Genomic DNA, 13,199 nt, shown 5'->3' on the forward strand with positions numbered 1-13,199 from the left:
GGTAGACTACATTTTTAAGTCGAATTTGAGGATTCACTTGAAAATGGAACAGATACTGAGTTAATGCATCACGTTGAACGGATGAGTGGACCTGTAAAATGTTATTGTGTCAGTATGATTAGCGACATGACGCGTTTGGTATTGTTTGACACCATTAGAAAAAGGAGAATTCTTCTTCTTCGGTACACTCCACTTTTAAGTCGCGTCTGAGGATTCACTTGAAAATGGAGCAGGTACTGAGTTAACGCATCACGTTTAACGGAGGAGTGTTCTAGTATACTGTCGTTTTAAATGTAGTGCAACCTAAATCCTCTTCTTAAAAAGTCTGTAAAAAATAAAATAACGATTATGCTCCACTATAAAGCGTCCCCACAAATGTACTCCAAAACAAAACAACAACAGAAACACCAAGTTACAAATGAACATGCCCAAAGGTGGTGGCGTTAACCTATTTATATTTGGTTTCTACTTGTTTGTTCACTCGCCGTTGACGCGCCGCGAGACGCCGGATGAAAAGGATGTCATTAAAGGCTGGCCACATGACATAACGGTTAAGCACGGCTCGTAGATCGCATCAGCGGCGCAAAACAGCCATCGAAAGTAATCGCGTATCTCATTTTTGCCCGCGTAAATGGAACAAGATAATAAGAGGCGGAGGGAGTGGTTGGCTCGAGACTGAGAACGTTGCATCGCATGCGAGCGCCAACACGGGGGACGATAATTTACCAACGCATTGGCTTTTACGAGCGCGAAACGCGCGGACTGGGCCCGATTCTTGGCCGATCGTAATGGGATTATGCGATTAAGCCCCGATTCGTCTTAACGGCGCGGCTAATGCGTTTAAACCGGTGTTGGATCATCCGACACGCGGGTACCGTTACGAAATATCGTCGATACCTTTGATCGATACGTACCTTGATAGGAAGCTGTGGCTACCAGTTGGCGAGTTAGACCCCTGGTGGTGCTACAGTAAACTTCGATAAGAATCAATAAACCAAGGTAAACGATAAACTGCTGGGGAGTATAGTTATAGGAGAATACAAGTAATTGTATAACAAAGACTCACAGTGGTTATTAGAGTGTTTCTGATCGAGTTGCGTTGTGGAAATAAACGGTTTTAGGATCTGTGAGGTTATAGGCTTTAGGGTATTGGTACTCTCGAGCGCTGCGCGCGGACCTTACGCTAATTACTCTTAAGTTATTTCTTGTTGCTGAAGTTTAATGCAACACCATAGAGGGTTTAATCCGTGCTACTGGCGCCACTAGTGCGCGCGCGACTAACTATGACGCCAGTAGCACGGATTAAACCCTCTATGGTGTTGCATTAAACTTCAGCAACAAGAAATAACTTAAGAATAAAGGTTTTTAATATTGTTAGAGCCTAGAGTTCAAAGGGCCTGGTATACCTTTCTTCGATTTGATACCAATGGCGTACGTATGTGTACTTCACCATAGTCTTCCGTTATAAAGTAATTAAACAAAACAATATTTATTTGTGTGAACAATTTTCACGTATGAATATTTTCCTGCTACTAGTCAATATACATACACACATATAGTGTATACATATATTGATTCAGGTATCGGAGGATTATTTGTTACGTAATACTCAAAGAAATGTTCAAAAGAGAATAGGTGACAGGAAGGTAGACTAGATTTGGGTCAATAGATGGTGCAGACTAAGTTTATTCGAAAGAATAAATGATATAATTAGCAAGGCACATTTTGCTATTTTAAAAAACACTTCCTAACCGAACCGAATTTTTCAAATTCCTTTTCATCTACCCATCAATGAAATATCAAGGAATCGAACAAAAAAAAAAAACTTGACCCAGTTGCTAGGCTTACCTGAGCATAACAACTGCATAAATCGATAGATTATCTTCAAAACACATGATTAAGGGTTAGCTCATAAAACAGGTGCCGTTGATCCTCGTCCATCCTCCACGGTATGACCGCTGCTCCATGAATTCTCTATCCTTACTTATCTTTCTCTCGCGGCCCGCTTCGTTACAGCGAATAAAGCCATTAAATAAAACAGGACGAAACAAAGCAGAACAAAACGAAATCGCAAAAACAGCCGTGGCCAACATTTCAACGGGAACACCCCGCCGCGCGGCGGACCCTGACGAACGTTGGACATCGCTATAGCGCCGCCTCGTCACCGTAACCCAGAACATTCTCCCGCAAGAGGAAGCCAAACTCTCCGAAGAACAACGTGTCAAAGTCATCGACTGACGTAGGTTGAGAGTCACTACCCCGGAGACTGGGAAGACAGGCACCGCACAAAGGGGAAGAAAGACAGGCGGACAGAGAGGGGACTGGGACTGAGACTGAGCGCTCGGAGCTCCCTGAGTGGCGACGAAGACGATGCTGAGAAGGGAGCGAGACGGAGGTAGCGGAAAAGAGAGCCAAGAGAGAACGATCGGACTAAGGCATAGCGCGATGAGACTTGGCTCGAGAAGAGGGACAGAAAGTGGTCGACGAGGGGGGCGACGGGGGGCGATGAGGGAGGAGCAGGGGGGAGAGGCAAAGGAGAAACGTATATACGATGGGAAGAGGGTAAAAGGAGGCAAAGGGAGAATCCACCCGTCCCCCGTTGCGCCCACACTGGACTCGGGTTTTTTGTGAGGGAGCAGCGCGCGGGCGACCGAAGCGGAGCTCGGCGGGGGGAGGGAAGGGGTCGACTGCGAGGAGCCGCAGGGCCGACTGCGGCGGGGCAAAGTGTCGGGGAGGGGGAGAGCGAGGAACTGGCAGGCAGGGGCTGCTCTAGGGAACGAGAAGCGTAGACGAAGGATGAAACCGACTGCCGGAGCGAGAAGACACAAGGGGGGTGAAGACGATGAAGGTGGCGGGCCAGGCGGGGCAGGAGGGTCGCGGACATGGGGAGGGTGGGAGGGGGGGGGGAGAGGATACGTAAGGGTGCCGGCAAAGGGTAGGGGACTGCCGCCCAAGGCTTCAGAAACCGAGGGTGTCTAATGCCGAGTGGACTTTGTTCGCTCGCGAGATGACACACTGTGTATACAAGTGCGCAGACACACTGGTCCGTGTGTCCAGGTGTGCGTTGCGCGAAACGCGCGTATCTCGCGTCGATAGGAGCGCAAATGGATCCGGTGTGTAACGTGGTCCATTGATTCTTGCCACTGGTACGCCGATGGGTTGGCCGTACGTGGAATCGGGACGAGCGTGACCGTAGTTTATCGTTTAGAAGTATATCGCCCATCGGAGACTTGTTGGGTTCTGGTGGTCCTTTGGAATGAGCACGTGGAGTTTGTGGAATCGCGCGATAATTGTTCGTTTTAGAAGGGTTGGAATTTTTCAAATACGCTGGATGTAAAAGAACTTGGAATGATAATATAAATAATGATCTATCTATTTCCTGAGAATCCACAATGACATCACAACTGACACCTAAACAAAATATCGACAAAAATGTTGTTACTGTTCTCATAAATCACTCAGCTTTGACATTCCTATTTTACAATTCAAACGATCTCCGTCCCAAAAAAATTTATTTAACTTTCGTTCCACATTTGAAATTTTCATCTAGATAAGAAATTTACTCCGGCAATATCATTCTTTGTACATACAAGGTATAGGTATAGGTGCCTGGAGTATTAGGTGCCCAGAGAGCTGACCGAACGTCAGCCTGGGCCGGTGCATTATGGTCGCATCGGAAAACGGGACGCGTACGCGCGAGGTTGGGGTGGGTGGGATGAATCGGGTATTATAGATTTAATTCGACCGCTTTCATACACGAACGGGAACGTCGTTTTTTGTTCGGGATCGAGGGGGGTTGGGTGGCTGGCGCAGTTCGACGCTTCTGAATGCGCGCGGGGGGTGCACGGCGGGTCGAGTGGTCTTTGTTCCCTCGTGGGATGACACGTTGCGCTGATCTCGCCGCGCGATCGCGGATATACGCGTTTCTGGTGACGGTGCTCGCGGCGTTTTGCGCGTTAAGGAAGATCGTTTGGCGCGCTGCCTGACCGTCTCGTTGCGCAGCTTCTTAATACGACGGAACGAAACCGAAATCCGGCGGATTTGGAATACGTCGTCACGGAGAACGTCAAACCGAACACGGGATAAATAAAAGAATAGCTAGATAGCTAGATGAATCTCAGAAAAAATATACCACCCTAAACTAAACAATAGACGCATATAATAAACGGTTCGGCTAAAATCGTTATTTCAAATAGGACGAGCAAGTTTGGTAAATAGAACATTTTTATTTTTGTAGCTCGGAGCCCAAAATGTGATATTTGTGTGTCGCATATGTACTCCAAAACAGATTTAAACGGGATAAATAAAAACGTAGATAGCTGGATGAATCTCCGAAAAAATACCACCCTAAGCAATAAACGCATGGTTAAGTTAAAATCGTTATTTCAAATAAAACAGGCAATTTTGGCAAATAGAACATTTTTATTTTTGTAACTTACAGCGCAAAGTGAGATATTTGTACTTTGTGTGTTGCATATGTACTCCAAAACAGGTTTAAACGTGATAAATAAAAGAGTAGATAGCTGGATGAATCTCCGAAAAAAATACCACCCTAAACAATAGACGCATGGTTCAGCTAAAATCGTTATTTTAAATAAAACAAGCAATTTTGGCAAATAGAACATTTTTATTTTTGTGCACATTTTTATTTTGGAGCACACAAAGTGAGATATTCGTACTTTGTGTGCTCCAAAACAGGTTCAAAGATTCGGTGATAATATAAATTGAGGTGAATAATCGGAGTCATAAATGTATACTTGAGAAAGATAGAAATACAGTCCAGTGTATTCGCACCGTTTAGAATATATTATGTCGCGTCGATGTAACTATCTTGTTGCCTACTTGCTTGACTGCACCCGAGAATTGCGCAATCGAGCCTGAACGTGGATCCTCTATCAAGTTTTTCGTAGGGGTTCCATGACGTTGTACATCCGGCTCAAACGATTCGTAAAAAACGTGACGGGAGGGGACTCCTTCCACCCCACTCCTCAGTTCTTATAGGGTGTTGTCAGCAGTTTGACTTAGTGGATTGGGCATTCCAATATATTAACTTTGAGAGGTCCATTCTTTCTTACATCGTAACACTATCTTGTTATAGGCTTGTGCTAACTGTAAAACAAGCACTTACATTTTTAAAATTGTTCTATTGTATATAAATATATTTCGTCCTCAGCGGTACCCTCAAGAAAGAAACAATTGAAATCCAATCCAAGCCCCAAGATACTTCAGGCAGAATATTCGACAACGAAAATCGTGTTAAGAAGACTGAACTTGATTTCTTGCACTCCTTGGGCAAACACAGCGAGTTGGAGCGGGGAATAAAAAGTACAAAACGCGCGAATTCTTCGCACACGGTGACCGAGAGTGTCATCGATACCGCCGCGCCGAAGGGAGTCGGAATGGAAGACGGGGAATTGCACTTTCGCCTGAAAGTTTCGACCTTTTTTATGCCTCCCCGTGTCCCGAAGTTTTCCACCCCCGCGGCAAACTGTTGCTTAGATCGTTATCGCGTACGCCAGGCCGATAAGGGTGGCTCACCCCCTCCGTATCGACGCGAAGGAATTAGAAACAATCTCGGCGCCGAGGGGACGCGGGTTTATTTTCGTTCCGTTCGCTCGCGCGACTTTTCAATTCGACGGCTAATGAGCGCCGTTTAAAAACCGCAGACACCGTTTAATCTGATTACCGATGAAGAGACGGGCATTAATTCGACTGCCTTCGTTCCGTCCGCCAGCGAAACGCGAGTACGCCGACGAACCCTCCCTTCTCGCTGGAAATTTCTGGAAATGCGCGCGGAATGTCGGTCGATGGTGCTGAAAATGGATCAAAATCGATTCGAGTGCGACTCGCTAAATATAAACTGGGCGGAATCTGATTTCCCAGCTAATCAAATTTAACTTCAGTTGGAGCAATTAAAGACAGGAGACACTTCAAACTTCGACATCAATTGTTTTTCTCGGCTTCTAAACCAATCAGGAATAAATTCCGAGTATTCTAATTTCGAATACTTCGCGAAGTGCGTCTTACGATGGTTCACTATAGAATTACAGTGTTTTAATCAGGGTACGTGATTGCTGCTTTGAAAGCTTAAGAATGACATCAGAGGTTAGTACGTGATTCCCTCCCTCATCTCTCTCTAGAATATTTAGAGTAATCACTATTGATCTCAGCTTGAGTGTAAGATAATCTAAACGCGTCACAGTCAATGGCCAACATGCGGACCACAACACAATACCATATGATAGGGCTCTGAGAGGCCAGACAGTGGCCGCGTTAAAGCCATCCATCATCCAATGATCCATTTGTGCCATGGGCTGAAAAAGACCCGAAACTTCCCACATTGCTATCACATCCCTTGGTTGATTTCTCATAAGTCCGCTCCTAGGAACCGTATCTTCCCTTTGGTGCGCAGATAGCCAGCCCCCTTTACCAAGAACCCACAAAGTCTCCATTGTGAGCTTCTTCACCCACAGTTCACTCTCGCGGCGTTGCCAAAGTCGAGGCTAACCTGGACACCCATATCGGTGTTCTCCCTTATCGAGCCCGCAGGTGGTCGAGTCAGTCGCCGTTACCTCCAGCTAATAACGCCAAAGACTGACCATTAAAGACTCGTCGTATTCGAAGTCCGCTGGTCGAATGACTCGTCATCATCGGGACGCGTGTGCGATCCGCGTTGTACACGAGCAGAACGCATCGATATCGCACACACCAGTGTGCCAGGGAGAGAGCAGGGGACAAAGATGGGCGTACAGATAGATGGCAAGCAACAGAGACCACGGATCCCGGTGTACGTCCACGTATCACACACGAACGCGGCCGTGTCCGTGCAGAGAGACGAGCGGTACACATACCCTCCTAAGCACAAGCCTAACACACCCGTAGAAGCCCCTTCGGCCGATGAGTACCCGCGTCCCTTGCCCCGTCGCTGCTCCCGCTGTCCCCCCACGACCCGTCTCTCCCAGCCAAAGGTACTACTCCCTTCCCCCTCCCTCCGCCCCCCGTCACACCGAAAGCCCTATGGATGCCCGTGTGCGGCCCCTTGCGCCCCTTTCAATCCCTGCTTTCCCTTGGAGTTACCCGTCCGGCGGCCTCTTCTGTGTTCTGATGGTGACAGACCCTACCTTACCGCCTCCGCTGTCGCCTCCGCGGAGGCCGGGGGGGGGGGGGGGGGGGGGAGGGTCGAAGAGGAATCGGCAAGGGCGCTGGGAACAGCAGAAAGGAAAACAGAGAGGGACAGTCAGGGGGGGGGGGGAGGGAGCGGTATAACCGGTGGAGTCGGAGCGAGATGTACGGAACAAGGGTGCGAGGGAGAGAGGGTTGACGTGTTCGAGGAGGACCGTTGGGGAGCGAGAGCGGCGCGGGTCATAGCAGGGCGCGGCGTGAAGGAGAGACAGAGACGCTGTGTCAGGGATCGAGGGTCGGAGGAAGGGGGGAGAGTGGGGAACTGGCGTAGCGAGAGAGAGAGAGTGAGAGTGTGAGCGAGAGAGAATAGGGGGAGAGCGAGGTACGGGAGAGCCGTGGAGTGAGGTTGGCGTGGTTAGGGTGAGGAGACGTGGGGGAGTCGAGTGCTACAGGGGAGCGGCGCGGAGGCGGTGAGGAGAGTAGTGGAAAGGGCGAGGTGGCCGTGGGGAGGGGGGTCGCCACCGCGTCGCCAGTCGCCAGTTTGCCGTGAGCGCTCGTGATGTGAGGACGTTTCATGATCTCGTTTACGAGCGTGGCGCTCTTTTTCAACTCCCGCAGTAGATACGGGGAACGTCGCGTTGTTTCCATGTTTCCTCGGCGTGCACTGATCGTCGATTATTTACGTTAACGATCGTGATCTAGGCTCCGAAAAAATCCCCGGAGTGCGCGGACACGCGACATACACACGAGGAAACCCGAACGTTGCGAAACGGAGCACGGACTTCTCTTGTTTACTTCTGCGGCCGGTGTGCACGGGGAATCCCTCGTGTGAGTGTGTGACGTATCCTCTCTGGGAATCGAGATCGTCCTTAGTCAAAAACAGTTTTTTTCCGCGGAACCGTTTCGGAGCAGTGTGATGCTCGAGCGTTTCTATCGGCCAGCTGATCGCGATCCCAGTGTTGCTCCAACTGGATGGACTGTGTAGAGAACAGAGATATTCCGTGGTGTACCGGGACAGTTTTTTACGGGCAGTTTGGAGCCGTGCGAGTCTAACGTCGACACCTGCGGGGACTGCGGGAATTTTATCGCGGCGGTTCGCGGCGCTGCTGCGTGGTGTTGTTGTGCGCGAGCTTAAAGTTCGCGGGCGGTGCGCCAGACAAGGATAGCGTGCGCGTTGTGTGTACGCGTCGAAGCCAGAACGAGACGGAGCACGGCGATCGGACAGAGAGAGGACTTGAACTGAGAACTCTGAGAAAGTTCGTGGGTGAAACGTGCTATCGAGACGAATTCGAGACGTCTCTTGCTCTCTCCCGTTCGCGTTATCATAACGTGGTGTGAGGAACGAGAACCGCGACGAGAAAACGAGGACGGAACAATAATAGAATCGTAGTACGATATAATAGGACTCTTTCGCGATCGACGACAGTTTCGGGAGTGCGGGTGGCGCGCCAGCAAGGGAAACCCCCAACGAGAGAGACAGAGACGGAGGAGGAAAGAGACAGAGATACGATTGCCGCTCCACGAGGAGAAGAAAGACACGCGCGTCGGGACTGAATATGTCCGCCAAGCGAAAGGCCACTGCCATCATGCAGCACCACAAGGTGAGTCGACCGATTGCCACCGTATCACCACGTGATCGCACTTTTTCCGCGCCGAGGGTCCCGTAAATCAGACGTCGATGCCATGGTAAAAAATTTACCGTGTGTCAGAGTTTAACGCCGAGCCGTGCGAAGTCCTTTTCATTCGGTTCGCACTCGTTAAATAAAGTCAGAAGAAAATTCAAAAGTCTGTACGAAAAGCACCCGAGGTGTAATTATTTTAATTGCAACGATTACTCCGTTCTCGATGCTGACTAAACCATCCGGTAGCATTTGACGAATCCACAGCCAATTCATATAATTATAGATCGTTTATAGAAAAATAATTCAGAATATGTAATTAATAGCATGCATGCACATATGGACGTCTAAAACTATGATATACATGTAACACATTTTTGGAGTCGTACTCAGTACATTACTCCAAAATTACATTATTCACGTGAAACATTTTTGGAGTCGTACTCAGTACATTACTCCAAAATTACATTATTCATGTGAAACATTTTTGGAGTCACACTCGGTACATTACTCCAAAATTATATTATTCATGTAACAAATTTTTTGAGTCACACTCGGTACATTACTCCAAAATTATATTATTCATGTAACAAATTTTTTGAGTCACACTCGGTATATTATTCCAAAATTGCATTATTCATATAAAACATTTTTGGAGTCGTACTCAGTACATTACTCCAAAAGTACATTATTCATGTGAAACATTTTTGGAGTCATACTCAGTTCATTACTCCAAAAACGAAATGTACAAAATATGTATCATATCCATGTTCAACCCATTTTTCTTAATTTTTATTTTTCGTCTCTACAAAATCTACCCAAAATTAGACCATATTTTTGGATTATGCAATTCTCAAACAAATATTAAACATTTGTTAAAAAGAAAAATCACAAGAATGTATATACCCATTGCTGATTAATTACTGTATAAATTTTGAGACGCGATTCAATTATCATCGGTACATATTCGTTCTCGTTTCAAGGTTGTCGTTTTGTTTTCCCCCAAACAAAGTGCGCGAAATCCTGGCAGGCACGCCGAGGAGCGCGATCGTAAACCGTGACGCGATAAACAGAGCTCCGAAGGGCGAGTAATTTTCACAACGGACGGGAAAATCCGATTGGAGTCGAGTTTTTTTTCGCCCGCGAGCCACTCGTACCGCGGAACTCATTATTCCGTCGCACTCTAATATTTTTTCTCCCCCTCCCCGACCTCTGCGAGCGTTTTCAGGGCGGAGGGGAAGATGAACCGCGCGCGAAAGTTTTAATTGAAAGAGTTGCGCGAATTTTGTCCCGGGGACACGCGGAAAAGTTGCCAGGGCGACACTTAACGCGCATTGACTCATTAACCACCGGCTGCGTCGTTATTCCTGATTTTTGTTTTTCAAACTACCAGATTCGCGCGTGTTATCTGCTTCATTTTTAAAAAGTAACAGCCACCATCGATCCGGGGATCAAATCAAGTCTGCTAGATTTTAATTGAGAGGTGTTTATTATAGTAGTATTTACGTGCTAATCTAGCGTTAATTCAAAAGTCGATTTTAAATGATCTTGTCTGTAATATTTAAGAGTGGCAATATTGTAAATCAGATTTGAAATTTAAGTAGAAATACTCAATTATTGCTGAGATATGAGAAGGCTTAATGGAATATTATTAACTGTCTCGATCCAGAATGATTCGAATCCTCGTCTTGTGGACACGAATGTAGTCTTCTTTTTCTTTTCCATTTAGAAAGTTATATAAACGTTTATGAAAGTTTGTTTTCTTGAAAACTAGCCGCTGATTAGATCGTGGAAATTGACGATGTTCGATGACGAACTTGTCGTCTCGGACTTATCGCTGGACTTTTTCTTTTTTGCAGTCAGATTAGACCTGTATATCTTTCGCGAAAGATAATCCGCGGATCGCGTTTCCAGGGAGCATGGTCGAGCACGTGCTTCATCGAAAATCCTCCATAACACATCTCCACGTTTTTTTAAAACCAATATTTAACATAAATATCAACGGTCTTAATAGAAATACTAAACTATAATTATATAATATTAACTTTAATAATTTTATTTTTAATTATATTTTTAATTCTACGCAATATTTTTCCTCTGATTATCGATTACGTCACTGCCGTAATAACACTTCACCGTTAATCCCAGCAAAAAATATATTATTCCCGTCTGAATTTAGTGCGAAAGAGGAATAAACATATTTATTTTTTGCCCGATAAATAAAGTAACGGGAGGCAAGCAAGTAATGTTTGAATTACGCACATAATAATTGATCCACATTCGTGCTCGTTGTTTTTCCATTAGCATTTGGGGCGATTCAAGTTACACACGCGTTAAAAGTGTGTCGATTGCGACCGTACCTAATTTTGTTATTATATTTGCATACATTCGATTCGCCCCGTGGATATATGTATTCTAATTACTCGCGTTGAGACTAATTGACGTGGAAATGTAATTTTGGGGGCGGCCGCGCCGGTAGGGTGACGGTTCGGAACGTCGTTAAAATCTGCGATTAATTGCATATGTTTTGATCGCGGGCTACGGGGGAATTGTTTCGAGGGAAAAATTGATAGAAACGAGGACACGCGTAACCGAAACGTAACGACCATCGGACATCCCGTTTTTCCAAACAATTTTTTTTCATCTGGAATTTATTATTCGGTTTATTTGTTTCCGATTTTCGGCCGTGATCGCCCTTGGGTTTGTCATTTTTTTTTTTAAATTAAAAATAAAATGCCTGCAATTTAATCGGTCCGTTTTTAATCAATCGAATTCCAACGGGACGTATCATTTATCGTTTGTATTTCTCTACGGTAATGATACTCCCTCAATGTCCAAATTTGATTTTTTTTTGCAATGGAATATTGAATCGAAAATTAGAAATTGAACGGAGGTAACATAACTTTTTCATCGTTATCTTTTGATAAGGAATTTTTCTAGAGAAAAATTTTAGTGCGCTCAAATGATACTCCCTCAACGTCCAAATTTGTTTTTTTTTTTGCAACGGAATATTGAATCGAAAATTAGAAATTGAACGGAGGTAAAATAACTTTTTCGTCGTTATCTTTTGATAAAGAATTTTTCTAGAAGAAAATTTTTGTTATATAATATAACAAAATAATATAATAATCAACCGTGGTAGAATTTACGTATAAAAGAATCATTTTACACGAAAGTACTTCAGTTCGCGCTGGCGAACAGGAATCAAATAAAATTTGTCGAAACTGATCGCTACGCAGGCCCCTGGAAATTCAACCTGCTGCACTTCATTAACTCATCGATCGGTCAGTTACATAAATTAATCCCCGCGATACTGTTTCCATTTGACTCCGAATGCCATATAACATCTCGTTACTCTTTGACGGCGGGACAACGATCGATTCGAAAATTCCGCTGTCCCTTTTTATCAATAACGGAACTGAATTTATTTTATTCAAATAAAATTGGACAAATTAGGGACAAATTGAGGGTTGCGAATAGTTAGATGATAATTCTTATCTCGATTTATTTTTAATCAAGTCCGGTTAAGTTTCATCTCGTGGAATGTTTTGGAGTAATGTTGGAAACAAAACGTAATAAATGTTTTTAAATTGATAATCATTATCTATGGGGTTTTCTAAAAAGTGTTTATAAACAGAGAAATGAAACTTTTCATGAAAAACTAGTTTTACTTAGTTATAACTGGACTGCGGATTTTATGGTGTACACTAATATGAAAAACACAAGAAATGTACATAATTTATATGTAAAATATGTTCTATTAATTAATGTAACAATATTAATATTTCGTGAGTGTATAAGTAATATATTTCTTACATTAAATTGTCTAATAAATGCATAAAATCCGCAGCCTAGAAGTCTGTAACAACATCGACACACTTTCACGATACACAAAAAACAACAGTGTATCGAATAGAGATCAAGAAAGTACTCCCCGATTGTTCAAACTTGGATCAGATTCGATAAACACGACCGAATTTCGCGCGCGTGGGAGAACAAAAGATGGCGATAGAGAAACAGTAAATACCGGTGGCCGGTTTGTCCGCTGCGACGCTAGTTAGATCGATCCGATCAGAATTGAACCGCGAATGTCAAGTTGGAATTAAGGCAGGTTCGGGACGTCCGCGTCCTTCTCCCTCCTCCCGGTGTCCTTCTCCGTCCTTGTTGCGCTCGTGGCGCCCTCCTCTATCCCGAACCAACGGGGATGTCCCTCTCTGCCTCCGACTATCTCCGTCCTCGTTCTCTCCTACTTTCTTTCCTTTTCCTCCGTCCGTTCACTGAATCGTCTGTCACTATCGCGCCTGCGCTCCTCTCTCCCTCTTTTGCGGTCCAACAGGTTATATTTTTCTAGCTCCCTCCCTCGCTCCGCGTCTTCCTTCGTTCATCCTTCTTTCACCTTCCCCTCTCGTCCTTCTCGCTGCGTCCTTCTTCATTGCGCGGTTCCTCCGATCGCGCTGT

General features: G+C 45.3%; 1 protein-coding gene across 1 annotated transcript in view; it reads left to right on the plus strand.

Moving 5' to 3' along the window:
• Positions 1–8,514: 8,514 nt before the first annotated feature.
• Positions 8,515–13,199, plus strand: part of LOC128878167 (nucleolar protein 4-like) — a 101,545-nt gene continuing 96,860 nt past the window's right edge. Inside the window, exon 1 of the mRNA XM_054126135.1 lies at positions 8,515–8,723. The gene's annotated coding sequence lies outside the window, so the exon portion shown is untranslated. The remainder of the gene's footprint in view (positions 8,724–13,199) is intronic.

Source organism: Hylaeus volcanicus, chromosome 6 (assembly GCF_026283585.1).
Source record: "Hylaeus volcanicus isolate JK05 chromosome 6, UHH_iyHylVolc1.0_haploid, whole genome shotgun sequence".
NCBI classification, from domain to species: Eukaryota; Metazoa; Arthropoda; class Insecta; order Hymenoptera; family Colletidae; genus Hylaeus; species Hylaeus volcanicus.